Consider the following 17560-nt stretch of genomic DNA (forward strand, 5'->3'; position numbering starts at 1 on the left):
CAATAATAATAATAATAAATGTTTTCAAATAAGAAAAGTATCATCATGCTGCAGTAAAAAGTGATGATATTGAAACTGCAGACTTCAGTTTCCAATCCCCAAGCATCTGGCATATACTGGGCATTGTGCCAAGCACTTAATTAATTGGAGGCTCACAACAAACACAAAACATGGGGACTATGATGGTTCCCATCCGACAGATAAGAAAACCGAGACTCGAGAAGAATAAGTAACCTGACAAAACTCACCGAGCTGGGGGTAGAGGCAGGTCTTGAACGCAAGCAAGTCTTTTTGAGTTCGCGGTCTAACTTCCACATGGGCAGCCTTACCGTCGAGCCGGATGACGTGACCTTCTCCACACAGTGGTGGCAGGCCTTTTTCTCCTGCGGTCTGGAGACTTGAGTTCCATCATGGACACTTCCAACTTGGGTATGAATCGCATGAGTTCCCCTCCTTGCCTGAATCTTGGTAACTTCATCTGTTAAACATGGAATGAGTGAGTTGGTCTGTAAGGTGGCCAGTGGATTGTGGTTTGAATATTGCACTTGGCCTGAATGCATTGAACTCTTTCAAATCTCTGGCCCTTTGAACTTCAGTCCCATTGCTTGACTTGACTAATAATTCCTCATCTTTTGAGACCTGGTTTGAAGATTGCTTCTTCTGTGTAGCCTTCCCTGAACCCCAGGGAAGGTCAGCTGCCTTAACGCCTGTTCCACAAACACTGGCATAAATCTCTGCTCCAGAACTTGTGACGGTCTCCTCTGATGGACGGTGACCTTCTCAAGGACAGAGACGTGTTTGTTCACTGTGGCAACCCTGGCATTGAGCGCAGTGGGGGCTTGTGTTTTGAAGGACTTCAGAAGGGCCAGGTGGTTCTGGCGCCATTTCCCCATCACTCCTGCTAGGTGGCGCTGCAGCTCACAGGAGAGCCGCCCCAGAGGTCTGCAAAGCAGCGGCCTCGCCAGTGGGGGCGGCGGCCTCAGGCCTAGTGGGAACTCGCTTGGCCGGAAGCCCAGGAAAAGTACAAGTTTCTATTTTCTCCTCATCTGTTCAGTTTTTAATGTTGCTGGGATTGAACCCTTTGCATTTCCCATTCCTGGAGGTCTAGGAAGGCACAAGCCGCCGGTGCTCCCTTCTTCCATCCGCTGCTGCCTCATAGCTGGAGAATTTAGATTAGTCCTTTCCTCTGCCTTCAGACTGTTCCAGGTTTATCGTCCCATGCATGCATGATCTGGTTTTGGCCACGTGTCATCCTCACCTACTCAAAAGAGGAGAAAAAGACACAGTTCACGATCTCATGGTAATATTTCTGACCCAAATGAACTTCCATTTCTGATCCTTTTACTGGATTCAAATAAGATCCATTTTGTTTTAATATTTCTGTTTTCCCTTATCTTGTTTCTGCTCTTCAGTGTCTCGGCATATCTGGTGCTCTGTCCTTCAACAGAAGGAGAGTAATGGTTAAAGGCGCTGAGTCTGAGTGGCCTGGGTCTGCATCTAGCCTTTGCTACTTGTTGTATGACCTTGGACAAGTTACTTGTCCTCTTGGTGATTCAGTTTCCTCCTCTGTAAATGGGGGCAATAATAGCACCTACCAAAAGAATTGTTGTGAAGCTCAGATGAGTTCTTAGAGCTTTACTTTAGAAGGAGTTGATAAACACTAAGTGCTTCTAAGTACTTATTACAGAGTTAACACCTGACATTTGTTCACTGCGTGTTGAATGTACCTCTGTATTAAGTCTGTATCCCAAGAAGGCGGGGGTTGGGTTTGTCTTGTTCACGGTCCCATCCTTAGCCCCCAGAAGAGTGCTTGGCACATGAAAGAGGCTTAATTAAAATTTTGAAAGAAACAAAGTCTGTTTTGTTGTTCCTTTATGATAAAAATGAATTGCTTACCCATTTAAATTGGTTAGAATTTAAAATTAATAATACTCAGTGTTGGCGAGGGAATTAAATAGGTACTTTCATTTATTGCTAGTGGAGTGTAAAATGGTTGAAGCATTCTGGTAGGCAATTTGACAATATGTAGAAAGAGCCTGAAAAAAAAGTTGATTCAGTAATTCCACTGTTTTTTTTTAAATCTATGTGTTCAGATATGCACAAAGGTTTAACTACAAGGTTGTTAGTAACAGCAATGTTTATTCTTTTTTAAAACATTTTAAATTAATTTTCTTCTAGTGTTATTGAGATGTAATTGACATACAACAGTAAGTTTAAGGAGCTTCGCAGGTGGCGCTAGAGGTAAAGAACCTGTCTGCCAATGCAGGAGACATAAGAGATGTGGGTTTGATTACCTGGGTCAGGAAGATCCCCTGGAAGAGGGCATGGCAACCCACTCTAGTATTCTTGCCTAGAGAATCCCATGGAGAGAAGAGCCTGGCGGGCCACAGTCCATAGGATCTCATACAGTCAGACGTGACTGAAGCGACTTAGCATGCACACACTGAGTTTAAGGTGTACAGTATAGTGACTCGACTTATATACACATCATGAAATAATTGCCACCATAAGTTTAGTGAACACCCATCATCTCACAGAGATATAAAATTCTAGAAAAGGAAAAAAAGTTTTTCCTTGTGATGAAAACTCTGAGGATTTACTCTCTTATCATTTTGCATATATAACATACAACATGCTAATTATATTAATCATGTTGTACATTGTATCCATAGCACTTATTTAGCTTATTTCTGGAAGTTTGTACCTTTTGATCATCTTCATCCAATTCCCCCCCAACCTTCTCCCCACTCCAGCTTCTGGTAACTGCAAATCTGACCTCTTTTTCTGAGTTTGTTTGAAGTACAAATGACCTGAACACTATGTTAAGTTTCTGGTGCAGAACAGAGTGATTCAGTATCTCTATACATTTCAAAATGATCACCACCAGCATAATTTATTCTATTAAAAATCACTAACGATTGAACAGGAAGTTATTAAATAATCTCTTCTGTGGGATAGTTAATAATGTGGGAAAACTTTGTTCATATAAGCTTAAGTGATAAAAAGCTATCTACAAAACTGGGTATACAGAAGGGGCCCATTATTTAACCTCACTAGCCCCAATTTCCTTATCTATAAAATCAAAATAATAATAATGCATATCCCTTTCGATTGTTACAAGGTTTAATAAAGCGCTTTTAAAAAAGCTTTAAATAAACTATTTTATTAGTTCTGGCATGGGAGTAACAGCTCAATAAATGTTAGATATTGTTGTAAAACATTTATCAGAAGAACGAGACTGGAGGGAAAGGAGATACAACAGGGTGTTAATGGTGGTTGATCTCAAGTGGTGAGATTACAGGGGTTTTAATTTTCTTCTTTATGAAATCACATATATGTAAAGCGGTTAATAAAGTTCTGAACCCCAGTTGGTGCCCAATAAAAGGTAGCTAGCATTATTCTATCTTCGATTTTCCCTCTTTTTAATAATGAACATATATAACTTTAAACGCTTCTCTTTGTTTTTAATTTTTCTATTGGAGGATAACTGCTTTACGATACTGTACTGGTTTCTGCCACACATCAGCGTGAGTCAGCCACAGTATCCACGTGTCCCCCCATCCTGGGCCGCCCCCTCCCGCCTCTCCAGGTTGTCACGGAGCGCTGGGCTGACCTCCCGGTGTCACACGGCAAAGTCTCTCAGTTCTAAAACAGAACACATCTGAGTCAGTCCTAATAAGGTGACTGAACCTAGAGCCTATTATACAGAGTGAGGTAAGTCAGAAAGAGAAAGACAAACATTGCATATTAACGCATACATATGGAGTCCAGGAAGATGGTACTGAAGAACCTATCTTCAGGGCAGCAATGGTGATGCAGTCATAGAGAACAGACAGACTTGTGGACATAGTTGGGGAAAGAGAGGGTGGGATGAATTAAGAGAAGAGCGTGGAGCCATACACATTACCATAGTGAAACTTTAAGCTTTAAAGTAAAGCTTTATAGGTATATGTTACATAATATAAATATTACAGTATAAGCCTCACATATGTATTAAATATATAGCCACAGTGCCAATTCTTTATGTTTGTTAATTAATTAACAACCCTGACAAAACAGGCACTCTATGCCAAGCTTTGTGATAGCCACTTAGGTCACGCGCAAGCGGAACTGACTGTCAACTTTTTCCCTTCAGCGGGGACCCCGCGTAACCAACTCAGTTCTGTTTGCATCCTCCTTTTTTTGAGATGCTCATAAATATTCCTTCCCTGTGGCCATTGTTGTTTTGATAACACGTTCCTTCTGTGACTCAGTAGTTTTCTCTTTTCCCATTTCTGCCTCAGACTTTCCTTTTTCACAACAAATTCCATGACTATCTTAGCTGCCTTTTCCTGATTTTATCCCATACCACACTTTCCTTTCCCATCCAAAACAAATAATAATTCACTTCTCCCTTGTAAATGAAGTCAAGATTGCTGATAATAATCATGGCTACCTCTTTCAAGTCCAAATAAAAAATGTATGAGTAAGTTGGGATTACAAACCAGAGGAAAGGATGACTAATTTGATGAAAGATATTGGGAAATTTGACCGACTATTTTGCAAGGAAAAAAATTAGATTCTTATGGCATGCTGTCAGCCATGTCCGACTCTTTGTGACCCCATGGACTGTAGCCCGACAGGCTCCTCTGTCCACGGGGATTTTCCAGGTAAGAATACTGGAGTGGGTTGCCATGCTCTCCTCCACGGGATCTTCCCAACCCAGGGACTGAACCGAGGTCTCCTACATTGCAGACAGATGCTTTACTCTCTGAGTCATCAGGGAAGCCCAAGAATACTGAGTGAGTAGTCTATCCTTTCTCCCGGGGAACTTCCTGACCCAGGAATCGAACCAGGGTCTCCTGCATTGCAGGCAGATTCTTTACCAGCTGAGCCACCATGGAAGCCCCTTCCTATGGCATACCACCCAACAAAATCAATTCCAGATGGATTAAAGAATCACATCTAGGAAAACCTAATGAAGATATTGGTGAATATCTCATTTCAGGGTGTGGAAAACCTTTCTAGAGACTTATGATATACAAAGGTATGTGTGCAAAAACAAAATAAAACATCTTCTGCACTCAAGAAAATCTAAAACAAAAAAGAAAACAAACATATTTTCTAGATTTATGACAAAGATAGTTATCCTTTACTATCCTTAACTATAGAAAAAGTCTTTACAAATCAATGGGAAAATTTAAATAAGTCAACAGAAAAATGGGCAAAGGTAAACAAAATTAAAAGATAAGTGATAGGCTAGGCAAAATTTTTTATAGCATATAAAACACATACAGCACTAAGAAAGCATCAGTTGTTTAAGGAGCTCCTGAAAATCAATGTTACCAAAGAGAGAGAAAAACCAGCAAAGTCTGAACAGGTGAACCACTGAAGGAGAAGTAAAAATATCAACAAAGATACTAAAAAATGTTCAACTTCATGAATGATTAGGGTAATGCAATTCTTTTTTTTAAAAAAAATCACCTTTCTAGCTAGCAAATTGGCAAAAATTAAGAAATTTAAAACAACCAGAGTTGAAGCACATGTGAGGGATGCAGACACCTTCATACTCTCACTGGTGAGAGTATATAATTGGTGAGATCTTAGCAGGGCAATTTGGCAGTAAATTTTAAAAATATTCATCCTTTTTGACCCAGCAATTGCTTCAAAGAATATATTCTTAGAAATACTATACTTGTGCCCAGAGATGTATGCAAAAACAGGTTCTAATTGCTTATTATAGTAAAAAGCAAAGGAAAAGATATTCGCATATTCTAGAGGATGCTAACAGAAGTGCACACAAATGTATGTATGCATAGAGTTGTCACTGTAGTTTTGGAAGTACCTGGAAATATCTCAGATGTCCAATAAAAGCAGATCATATAAATAAATTCTGTGTACCCACTTAATGGAATACTACTCAGCCTATAAAATGAATGAGATAGGCCTACATGTATAGATATATTAATAGAAAGATGTTCATAATAAAAAATGAATAATATCCACAACCATTACTTAAAAAAAACAAGCTGCATGAAATATCTACAAAAGAGAAACAAACTCACAGACATAGAGAACAGATCTATGGTTGCCAAGGGGGAGGAGGGGGAGAGAAGGAAGGACTGGGCGTTTGGGATTAGCAGATGCAAACTATCGTATTTAGGATGGATAAACAACAAGGTCCGCCTGTCTAGCACAGGGAACTATATTCATTATGCTGTGATGAGTCCATAGTGGGAAAGAATATGAAAAAGAACATATATATGTATATGTATAGCTGAATCACTTTGCTGTACTGTAGGAATTAACACAACATCGCAAACCAACGACACGTCCATAAAATTAACAACAAAAGCAAGTTTCAGGACTGTAGGTGATGTCTGACGGGTTTATATAAACCATGGCCCCTGCAGTCAGGCTGTGTGTCTTTGCTTGGATGGGCGGGGCCCCTACTGATGCAGGCTAAGCCACGACTGCGGGCAGAGCTGAGAGGCAGCCCCAGTTACCAGCATCCTCTGCGTTTAACCCTTCACTGTCAGGGGAGGGCACTTGCCTAAGGATGCTTTCTCTCTTTAGTCTGCTGGGTGGACTTGGGACTCTTTTGTCTTTTTAAGCTGATTTAAAGTAGGACATGACCCTACTGGGCTTCCCTGGTAGCTCAGTTGGTAAAGAATCCACCCACAATGCAGGAGACCCCGGTTCGATACCTGGGTTGGGAAGATCCACTGGAGAAGGGATAGGCTACCCACTCCAGTATTCTTGGGCTTCCCTTGCAGTTCACCTGGTAAAGAATCTGCCCACAATGCGGGAGACCTGGGTTCGATCCCTGGGTTGGGAAGATCCCCTGGAGGAGGGATAGGCTACCCACTCCAGTATTCTGACCTGGAGAATTCCATGGACTGTATAGTCCATAGGGTTACAAAGAGTCGGACACAACTGAGCGACTTTCACTTTTTTTATGATCCCGTTAACAAATTCTGAAGGTTTCTTCTTAGAAAAGGAATGGATTGGCCACTATTTCTCCATGAACATAAAAAAGACAAACCAGAAGGAAACTCCCCAAATCTTCCATATCAGGAGGTCTCTTTCAATAATAATCATGGATTGTCAGTGGCTAGGCAGGACGACCCTGTGTATCAGAAGGAAAGGGAGAGAACTCCTGAGGTTGAGACCATGAACTCTGTTTGATCTGTTTAGGTCTGCTGTCTCATATGAAGTTGAAATCTGCTTCCTGGAGGTTCTATCCTAGGTTCTTTGAGGTCAGGCCCCTCTTCCTAAGGAGAACTCTTTAGAAAATCAAAGATAGCATCCTATTCTTTCTTCTGTCAGCCTCATGATGAAGAACCCCCCGTTCTTGGGGGTTCAAATAGAGGCCACTGTGCCATTATCAGAGAAACTGAAAAGGGGACGACCATGGGTGAGAGACTGGACTCATGATCTTCTACCTACCCTTAATCTGTTCCTAAGTGAATGCAATGCCCAACCATGTGCTTTTATGAGTCAGAAAACTAGGCTTCATCCCTGACACCTCCCTCCTGTAACTTTTACTCTGTGAATATCTCTTGAAAGCACCCACTTTTCTTCATTTCTACTGCATTAAAAATGCAAAATGAAAGGGGCTACTTTGACAGGAAATGAACTCACCGTTGGCGGTGGTGTCCAAGCAGGGACTGGTTGGACCCTGGGTGCGGATGATGCGGCAGAGGCCAGGAAACTAGGTGACAGCAAGTGTTCCTTCATCCTCTCTCGTCTGCCTGAGCCGGGGGGTGGGGGCTCAGGCCTCCCTTCTCGTGGACCACTCCTTTTTCCTGCTTGTTTAGGTACTGCTGCACAAGACCTACGAAGCTCTAGGAGACCACGAGGCCAATTTCTAACCAAAGCCTCTTTCAGAAGAGGGCTGAGTTCTTCTGGGGGCTTCCTGGTGGCTCAGATGGCAAAGAATCTGCCTGCAATGTGGGAGACCCAGGTTTGATCCCTGGGTGGAGAAGATCCCCTGGAGAAGGTAAGGGCTACCCTCTTCAGCATTCTTGCCTGGAGAATTCCTTGGACAGGGGAGCCTGGTGGGCTACAGTCCATGGGGTGGCCAAGAGCTGGGCATGACTGAGCAAGTAACACTTTCACCTTGAGGTCTTCTGAGCCACTAGTCTCTGCAGACAGCATCCTGATCAATGGGAAATCTGAAGCCCAAGAGCAGGGTAGGGACTTGCCTCAGGTTAAACTATGAGGCAGAGGTAGAGACAGGGCTGTGACCCTGCCTCTTGCCTTCCAGTGCTTTCTCTCATTATTCCCTGCTGCCCCTCATCAGTCCGCTCTGTCTCATTTAGCGCTGGTGAGTAATAATTTGCACAGATCCTGTCAGATGATAAATTACACCTGTCATGTAGGAAGGATGCTTCAGTGCTGCTCTGGGCTAGGGTGTCAAAAGGCAAGAGCTATTTATTTAAAACACAAACAAAGAGACGGGTGACAGAGTAACAGTGTAGAGACAAGTGGACGGCTTATTCTTCTATCCTCATATCCAGGGATTGTAAGTCTAGGTACATAACCATGATCTTTAATTTCAGAGTCAAAAATAAACTAAAACCACCACCACCACCACCACCACCACCAGCCCCAACAAAACCTCAGTGTTCATCAGCCGAGATTTTTAACTTGCATAGCTATCAATTCCAATTGCTAGATGCTGGGCCTGGTTGAAGAGGAGTCAAAGGTATGATTCATAATATTTGGTTCTGTGGTAGATAAAGAGAACGAGTACAAGCCAAATAAAGTGTATCTGAAACAATCGTATAATAGGACTTTGCCTGATAATCTGTAGGTTTAACCTGTAGCTCAGCACTCCCAAAATCCTTCTGATCTCTTCTGTAGTGTTTGGGGGAAAAACTTTTCATGATATAGCTTTTTTCAGAAAAGCTATAGATGGTTGAAAAATGCAGAAAATTCTCATAAACTGAACTGGATCCAGAAGCTCCTCAATCAACAAAGAGTGTGAATTTTGCAAAACTGCTTATAAGTCTATTTGTTGCCAAGTCTAAAGTGACCTTCAACCAGTTATCAATGTGTGTGAAAATGAAAGTCGCTCAGTCGTGTCCAACTCTTTGCGACCCTGTGGACTATACAGTTCATGGAATTCTCCAGGCCAGAATACTGGAATGGGTAGTCATTCCCTCCTCCAGGGGATCTTCCCAACCCAGGGATTGAATCCAGGTCTCCCACAGTGCAGGCGGATTCTTTACCAGCTGAGCCACCAGGGAAGCCCCTGATGTGAGGTTGCAGTATATAAGAATGAAAGACACATATGGCATTTTTTTTTTTTTTTACTTATTCCATACATATATCTGGAGAAGGCAATGGCACCCCACTCCGGTACTCTTGCCTGGAAAATCCCATGGACGGGGGAGCCTGGTAGGCTGCAGTCCATGGGGTTGCTGGGTCGGACACGACTGAGCAACTTCACTTTCACTTTTCACTTTCATGCATTAGAGAAGGAAATGGCAGCCCACTCCAGTGTTCTTGCCTGGAGAATCCCAGGGATGGGGGAGCCCGGTGGGCTGTCATCTATGGGGTCGCACAGAGTCGGACATGACTGAAGCAACTTAGCAGCAGCAGCAGCATACATATATCCAAGGTGAAATACTCATTATTTTCTTACCACTTTCAATGTAAAAAGTTTTACCTCTGCTTTATTTCTTTCACAACAATATGTTAACAGTCATGTCCTTATGCTAATATCCTCAGGTGCTGGGTATGAATTTGAACTGACGCACTCCTTTTCCCTACATTCACAGAGTGTTATTGCTTTTCCTGTCTAGAGTCAGGAAGGTTTACAAAATCCTTTGGTTCTAGGACATGTCATTCTGAGGAGTTTCACTGTTGGTTACCCCAGGGTCCCTGTAACACATCACCTACAGAATCTGCATTATATAGATTTAAGCAATAGATGGAATTGTTCTTGTTTAGTCACTAAGTTGTGTCTTTTGCAACCCCATGGACTGCAACCCACCAGGCTCCTCTGTCCGTGGGATTCATCAGACAAGAATACTGGAGTGAGTTGCCATTTCCTCCTCCATGGGATCTTCCTGACCCAGGGATGGAGCCCACATCTCCTGCATTGGCAGGTAGATTCTTTATCACTGTGTCATAGTAGCTGGAATAGTGATTTTCAGAAAACAAGGAGTGGGGAGAGTGAAGCATATCTCCTGGGAGAGGGCACTATTAGAATCTCTGGGTTGAGGAGCATGTAGTTTGAGAACATATTCAAAATTATCTCATAATTTTATGTCTGGAAAACAAAAAACAGTGAGCATATTCTTAGTGAAAACCACAAGAAGTAAAGCTCAGTGAAATCTTTATGGTTGATAGGGTCACTCAAAAGATACAATAAGAAATCTTTCTAAATTAGCCCTAGGAGTAGCTAAAATGATGGCTACAAAAAAATAGAGAACAATAGAAGGATGAATAATATCACACAAAAATCATGCCTTCAGCATAACCAGAAGAAAGAGAACACACAAACTTCAGATTTACCCACAAGTAGATAAAAACTCCAAGTGCCAACAAATTATTTTTCATGCTTTGCCCACTAGCATTCAAGAAGTCAAGGGATAGTAGGGGACATGCTACATGGAAGAGTGAAGAGGATAGACAGCGGCAGGCCCAGGCTTGATCTAAAATCACCACCAGAAAGAGATATTCTGAGTAAGAAAAATTCTGAAAAAGACTTCTGCTATATCAGAGCACCTGCTATAAGGAAGGAATATAAAGATGCATGCTATTGAGGTAGCAATTCTTAAAAAGTACTGTTTCTGAGAGAAGAGAATTTGAAAAGGTTGGGAGAGATGGTTTCCAGAGATTTGGTGGTGATGGAGAAAAGAATTAAAGGGAACATTCTACAGTCTTGCAAATAAGACAGAATTAAAAAAAAAAAACTGGAAGGACACTCAAAACCTTCTCCAGTCACAAAAAATAAAGGCCACCTTTTGAAGATAGTCTGCAATGATACATGGGCATAAAAGGGCACCCCTGAATTAGGAATTAAAGAGAAGTGGTTTTCAACAAGAATGAAAAGTAAACAAAAGACAGATATATCAGAAATCAAGATTAAGTGGTCTTTGACAAGGCACCCAAGAAACAATAGACTAAAATTTTCAAAATTTTAATCAGAGAGCTTGAAGAAAGGCAGGAAAAGTGACTAAGAGAATGAAAACAAGGTAAAGAAACAAGAAGGGTTAGAGAGAAAGTAGTTGGTGGTAGAGTCAGGAAGGCAAAGAAAAAACAACATATATAACTGGGGTCACTAAAGAGGATAACTCAAGAAGACTTTCTGGAAGTGAAAGAAGGTGGTACATATTCAAAGAGTCCACTAGGTACCTGGGAAAATTTATTCATAAGGGTCAACTCTATGACATAATCTAGTGTAACTGTTAGACCTTAAAAATAAAGAAAAGTACTTAAGGCCAACAAACAAAAAGACCAAATGTACAAAGGCAAGAGAATTAGAATTGGTGGGTTTTTTTGTTATGTAGCAATAGAAAATGAATACATACGGATTCCTACATATTGCTAAAGTGAAGTTCAACTTCCTCAGCATCAGTAATTTAAAAATGAAGAGCAGTTATACCTTGAGAGTCTCTCAAATTGCATAAAATTGAAATAAAATAATACTGACATAATTAAAAAGGCAGTGGATTTATCTACAAATTTAATTTCCCTGTAACATATATAATATTGCATTGCTGCTGCTGCTGCATAAAATGAAATTGTTACATGAAATAGCTCATTTAATCACAAAGAATAATTTAAAAAACTGTTCCTCTAATGGAGACACTCTCCTCAATTTTGCATTTGGGATACAGCCAAAAGTTATTTGGAGATAAAAGGCTGGGCTCTTAGCAAACATTATTCTCGATAGTGAAAAACTGAAAGCATTCGCCCTAAGATCAGGAACAAGACAAGGGGGTCCACTTTCACCACTATTATTCAACATAGTTCTTGAAGTCCTAGCTACAGCAATCAGGGAAGAAAAAGAAATTAAAGGAATCCAGATTGGAAAAGAAGAAGTAAAGCTCTCACTGTTTGCAGATGACATGATACTGTACATAGAAAACCCTAAAGACAGTATCAGAAAATTACTAGAGCTAATCAGTGAATTTAACAAAGTTGCAGGATACAAAATCAATACACAGAAATCACTTGCATTTCTATATACTAACAATGAAAACTCAGAAAGAGAAATTAAGGAATCAATCCCATTCACCACTGTAACAAAAAAATTGAATATCTAGGAATAAATTTACCTAAGGAGACAAAAGAACTGTACACAGAAAATTATAAGACACTGATGAAAGAAATCAAAGATGACATAAACAGATGGAGAGATATTCCATGTTCCTGGGTAGAAAGAATCAACATTGTGAAAATGACTGTACTAACAAACACAATCTACAGATTTAATGCAATCCCTATCAAATTACCAATGGCATTTTTCACAGAACTAGAACAGAAAATTTCACAATTCATATGGAAACACAAAAGACCCAGAACAGCCAAAGCAGTCTTGAGAAAGAAGAACGGAGCTGGAGGAATCAACCTCCCTGACTTCAGATTATATTACAAAGCTACAGTCATCAAGACAGTATGGTACTGGCACAAAAACAGAAATATAGATCAATGGAACAAGATAGAGCAGAAATAAACCCATGCACCTATGGGTACCTTATTTTTGACAAAGGAGGTGAAAATATACAATGTAGCAAAGAGAGCCTCCTCAATAAATGATGCTGGGAAAACTGGACAGCTACATGTAAAAGAATGAAATTAGAACACTTCCTAATACCAAATACAAAGATAAACTCAAAATGGATTAAAGACCTAAATGTAAGACCAGAAACTATAAAACTCTAGACGAAAACATAGGCAGAACACGTGATGACATAAATCAAAGCAAGATCCTCTATGACCCACCTCCTAGAGTAATGGAAAAAAACCAAAAGTAAACAAGTGGGACCTGATTAAACTTAAAAGCTTTGGCACAGCAAAGGAAACTATAAGCAAGGTGAAAAGACAGTCCTCAGAATGGGAGAAAATAATAGCAAATGAAACAACTGACAAAGGATTAATTTCCAAAATATACAAGCAGCTCATACAACTCAATACCAGAAAAACAAACAACCCAATCAAAAAATGGGGGAAAGATCTAAATAGACATTTCTCCAAATAAGACATACAGATGGCTAATGAACACATGAAAAGATGCTCAACATCGCTCATTATTAGAGAAAGGCAAATTAAAACTGCAATGAGATATCACCTCACACCAGTCAGAATGGCCATCATCAAAAAGTCTACAAACAATAAATGCTGGAGAGGGTGTGGAGAAAAGGGAACGCTCTTGCACTGTTGGTGGGACTATAAACTGATACAGCCATTATGAAAGACGGTATGGAGATTCCTTAAAAAACTAGGAATAAAATCACCATATGACCCAGCAATCCCACTCCTAGGCATACACCCTGAGGAAACCAGGGTTGAAAAAGACACATGTATCCCATTGTTTATTGCAGCACTATTTACAATATCTAGAACATGGAAGCAACCTAGATGTCCATCGACAGATGAATGGATAAAGAAGTTGTGGTACATGTACACAATGGAATATTACTCGATCATAAAAAGGAACACATTTGAGTCAGTTCTGATGAGGTGGATGAACCTAGAACCTATTATTCAGAGTGAAGTGAGTCAGAAAGAGAAAGGTAAATATTGTATTCTAACACACAGACACGGAATCTAGGAAAACGGTTCTGAAGAATTTATTTACAGGGCAGCAATGGAGAAACAGACACAGAGAATAGGCTTATGGACCTGGGGAGAGGGGAAGAGAGGGTGAGATGTGTGGAGTAACATGGAAACTCACATCACCACGTGTAAACAGACGGCCAACGGGAATCTGCTGCATGGCTCAGGAAACGCACACAGGGATCTGTATCAACCTGGGGGGGCGGGATGGGAGGGAGACGGGAGGGAGGTTCAGAAGGGAGGGGATATATGTGTACCTATGGCTGACTCAGGTTGAGGTTTTACAGGAAACAGCAAAATTCTATAAAGCAATTATCCTTCAATTAAAAAAAGAAATTAAAACAAATGCTGGCATCTTTCTTTTCTATTCTGTTCTATAGTCAAGTCTAATTAATGTATTGTTAAATATATCAAACTTCAAGTTTCGCAAAAGAGCCAATCATAACTTATTTTGTTTTTAGTTGTGATGAATCCACAGAGAACAGGAATTGAGTATATATGATATATGGTTAAAAAAAAAGCTTGAATAAGAAGTGTGGCTTTTTAAATTAAAGCATTGAAGACCATCAGTGAAGTTGATGACATCTTCCAATCTGTGTAAAAATTACTTGAAGTTAATGAACTGAATTGGGAAGAAATTCTATAGTGTGTCCAGCAATGCTGAATCTGATATTAGACTTTCTCTTTTTAAGTTAAAAAAACAACCCTCCCCCCAAAAAAACCTTAAACTTTTCATCTGTTTTTAGGATATATGTTGACTTTACTGATAAACAATTTATGAAAGGATCTTAATCTTGCTATCAAGATAATAATTTTTTATTAACAAAATTGAGTAGAAGCATCAAGTTATTTGCTTTACTTTGCAAAAAATTAAATGTGGATAATGAAGTTCTCCTGTCTATGTGATGTTCATCATTAACTATCACTTGCCGTATTTTTGAAATACCAGAGAAAAGACCATGTCAATTTAAAAAGTGATTAAAATTTTAGTAGAATTTGGAATATTTACTCGAGATACATTTGGAAATTTGAACACACTGAGTTGAAAGTCGAGGTGTATGAACCAAATGATCATTTACTGTGTTATACTCCAGGCATTTATGGTGTTGTTTCTTCTAAAGACCCTGCAGTGCTTTCCGAGGGACATGCTATTCCTCCGCGCAGAACCTCTCAGACCGAGAAATGAGATCTCCAAAATCAGGCATCCGGGGCAGACCTCAGAGTGTCTCTGGAATCTCCTTCCCTTTCATCTAATCATAGTCTGACAACGACGCAGTGACAGATGAAGAGAGGCTGGTAATGGAAGTGTGATGCCCTTCACGAGCTGAGAATTTCCCAGGTATAAGTTCCAGGTCAGTGGGTTTCAGAATTTTTTTTTTTCCCCAGTCATCCCAAATATTCAAATACTAGAATTTTTGGTACCATACATGAAGCACTTTCCAAATATTCTGTCAGACTCTTTTGCTCAGAAACATTACATAAAACCAATGTTTCTTCAGAAACACTTGGGAAACAACTTCCTAGATGACAATGAGCTAATACATCTTGAAAGAAAAATATTGTGACCCAACAGTTAAACTCAGTCAAGATGTTCATGCCTAAAGGAACGGGAATATTAAGTTGTATGATAGGTCTCAGAAAGTATACCATACATACTTCCTATGAAATATTAATAACTATCTAAAGATGCTCCTTCCAGTGCTATTTCTATTTGAAACAATAATAAATAAAATACTTTAAATAAGTGTATATATAAAAGTAGATATTTTCAGATATGGAGAAAACTGCAATTTTATACCTTCTTAAAATGACATGGAAAACATTAACCTAAAGATAATAGCAGGAAATAAATAATGGAATTAAAAGTAGATATTAGCAAATTAAGAAACAAAATCACCAGAAGCTGGCATTTTAATTTAAAATGTTTTCTAGTTTTATCAGTGAAAAATGACATAGTATTATTGCTTTGTTTTGCATTTTCTTGACTTTTTGAGGTTAAGCATCATTTAGGGCAAATATCCCTAATGTATGCAACTTACTGTCAAGAGTGTCAGAAAAAACATTGTGTGTGTGTGTGTGTGTGTGTGTGTGAGAGAGAGAGAGAGAGAGAGAGAGAGAGAGAGAATGATAAAGCAAAATATCCACAAAAGATGAATCTGGATAAAGGGTTAATGGATGTTCTTCTCTTTGTGAAACACTTTGGTAAGTTTAACATTATTTCAGAAAAGTCTTTTAAAGTAAAGGCACTTAAGCCTACGTATTTCTATCAGGAGATAGCTTACCTCGAGTCATAAAGGTTTTGGTGTGGAATACTGTAATTTTGGGACTTCCCAGGTGGTTCAGTGGTAAAGAATCTACCTGCCAACAGAGGAGACAGGTGTTCAATTCCTGGGTCGGGAAGATCCCCTGGAGGAGGGCGTGGCAACCCACTCCAGTGTTCTTGCCTGGAGAATCCCACAGACGAGGACAGAGTCAGACATGACCGAGTATGCATGCATGCATGCATTGTAATTTTTATTACTTTCTAGATAATTCATGCTTTCTTTGATGCAGTCGTCATTTAGAAGGACATTTTATAATGTCCAAGTAGTTAAGATAGTGTCATTATCTTTATATTAATGTGTAGTCAGAGAGTATGGCTTATAACATTTCTCCTTTTGGAATTTTATTAACATTTTCTTCTTGGTCAACTATGTGATTGATTTCTAGAAATACTTAGATGTTCGAGAAAATAGTGTGTTGTTTCTATTTGTGGAAGTATGAGTTTCCTACCTATGGCTTAATTTTAATTGCAATGTATATGGTTGGTTGTAGTCATATTTGCTAGGTCTTTTTTGTTGCTTCCACCAAACTGCTTTATTTACTTAAGCCTCTCTCCTAATAGCAAAATGAAAGGAAATATTTAGAAAGGTTTTGTTTCTTTACTCTCAATTTTCTCTTTATTTTTCATTTCTAGGTTTTGCTCAAGTCATTTTAAATATTTAGTAAAGGATATTAGTAGGTTTAGCTTTATCTGTTCTAAAATTCTTCACTTAAAACTTCTGATAAAAGCCTCCACCCGTGCTATTTATACATACATGCACACGTGTGTATGCTAAGTCACTTCAGTTGTGTCCGACTCTTTGTGACCCCATGGACTGCAGCCCTCCAGGTTCCTCTGTCCATGCGGATTCTCCAGGCAAGAGTACTGGAGTGGGTTCCCCTGCCCTCCTCCAGGGGATCTTCTTGACCCAGGGATCGAAGCTGCGTCTCTCTTAAGTCTCCTGCATTGGCAGGTGGGTTCTTTACCACTAGCGCCATCATATATATTTATACAGGAAGCACAGATACACATACACTCATACATATAAACAGGTTGTATTAAAGATATTTAGCAGCCTAGCAGGATGGACACAAGCCATGAAGCAGGGTTACCGGTGAGCTCACCGCGCTTTTCCCTGTTTGTGATCTTTCTGCTGGAGCTGCCATTGGGCCAGCAGTCTCTGAAACATGTTCCGCAAACAGGCGACCCCCCGAGAATGCTTGCATAGCTGCAAACACCTTACTTACCGCGTCGGTGTTATACTTCTAACTAGTTACTTGTGATTGAAAAGTCTGATTCTAGTCTGGGTTTAGTTCTCCTTCCTGTTTGATCTAATTTCTCCTTTCTGTCAGTTGCAAGGGGAAAGACAGTAATGATACAGTGGAGAAACGGAAACTCGGGTTTTTTAAAACCAAGCTATGTCAAAGCCTATTTCTTTCTTTAGTCAATTGTGTCTGGAGGCTGAGGGTGGGGGAAATGGGA

General features: G+C 39.9%; 1 long non-coding RNA gene across 1 annotated transcript in view; it reads right to left on the reverse strand.

Moving 5' to 3' along the window:
• Positions 1–254: 254 nt before the first annotated feature.
• LOC133048809 (uncharacterized) overlaps positions 255–17560 on the reverse strand; it is a 526351-nt gene continuing 509045 nt past the window's right edge. The window contains exon 6 of the long non-coding RNA XR_009691121.1: positions 255–1258. This is a non-coding gene — a long non-coding RNA (uncharacterized LOC133048809). The remainder of the gene's footprint in view (positions 1259–17560) is intronic.

The sequence above is a fragment of the Dama dama genome, chromosome 29 (assembly GCF_033118175.1).
Source record: "Dama dama isolate Ldn47 chromosome 29, ASM3311817v1, whole genome shotgun sequence".
In the NCBI taxonomy this organism is placed as follows: Eukaryota; Metazoa; Chordata; class Mammalia; order Artiodactyla; family Cervidae; genus Dama; species Dama dama.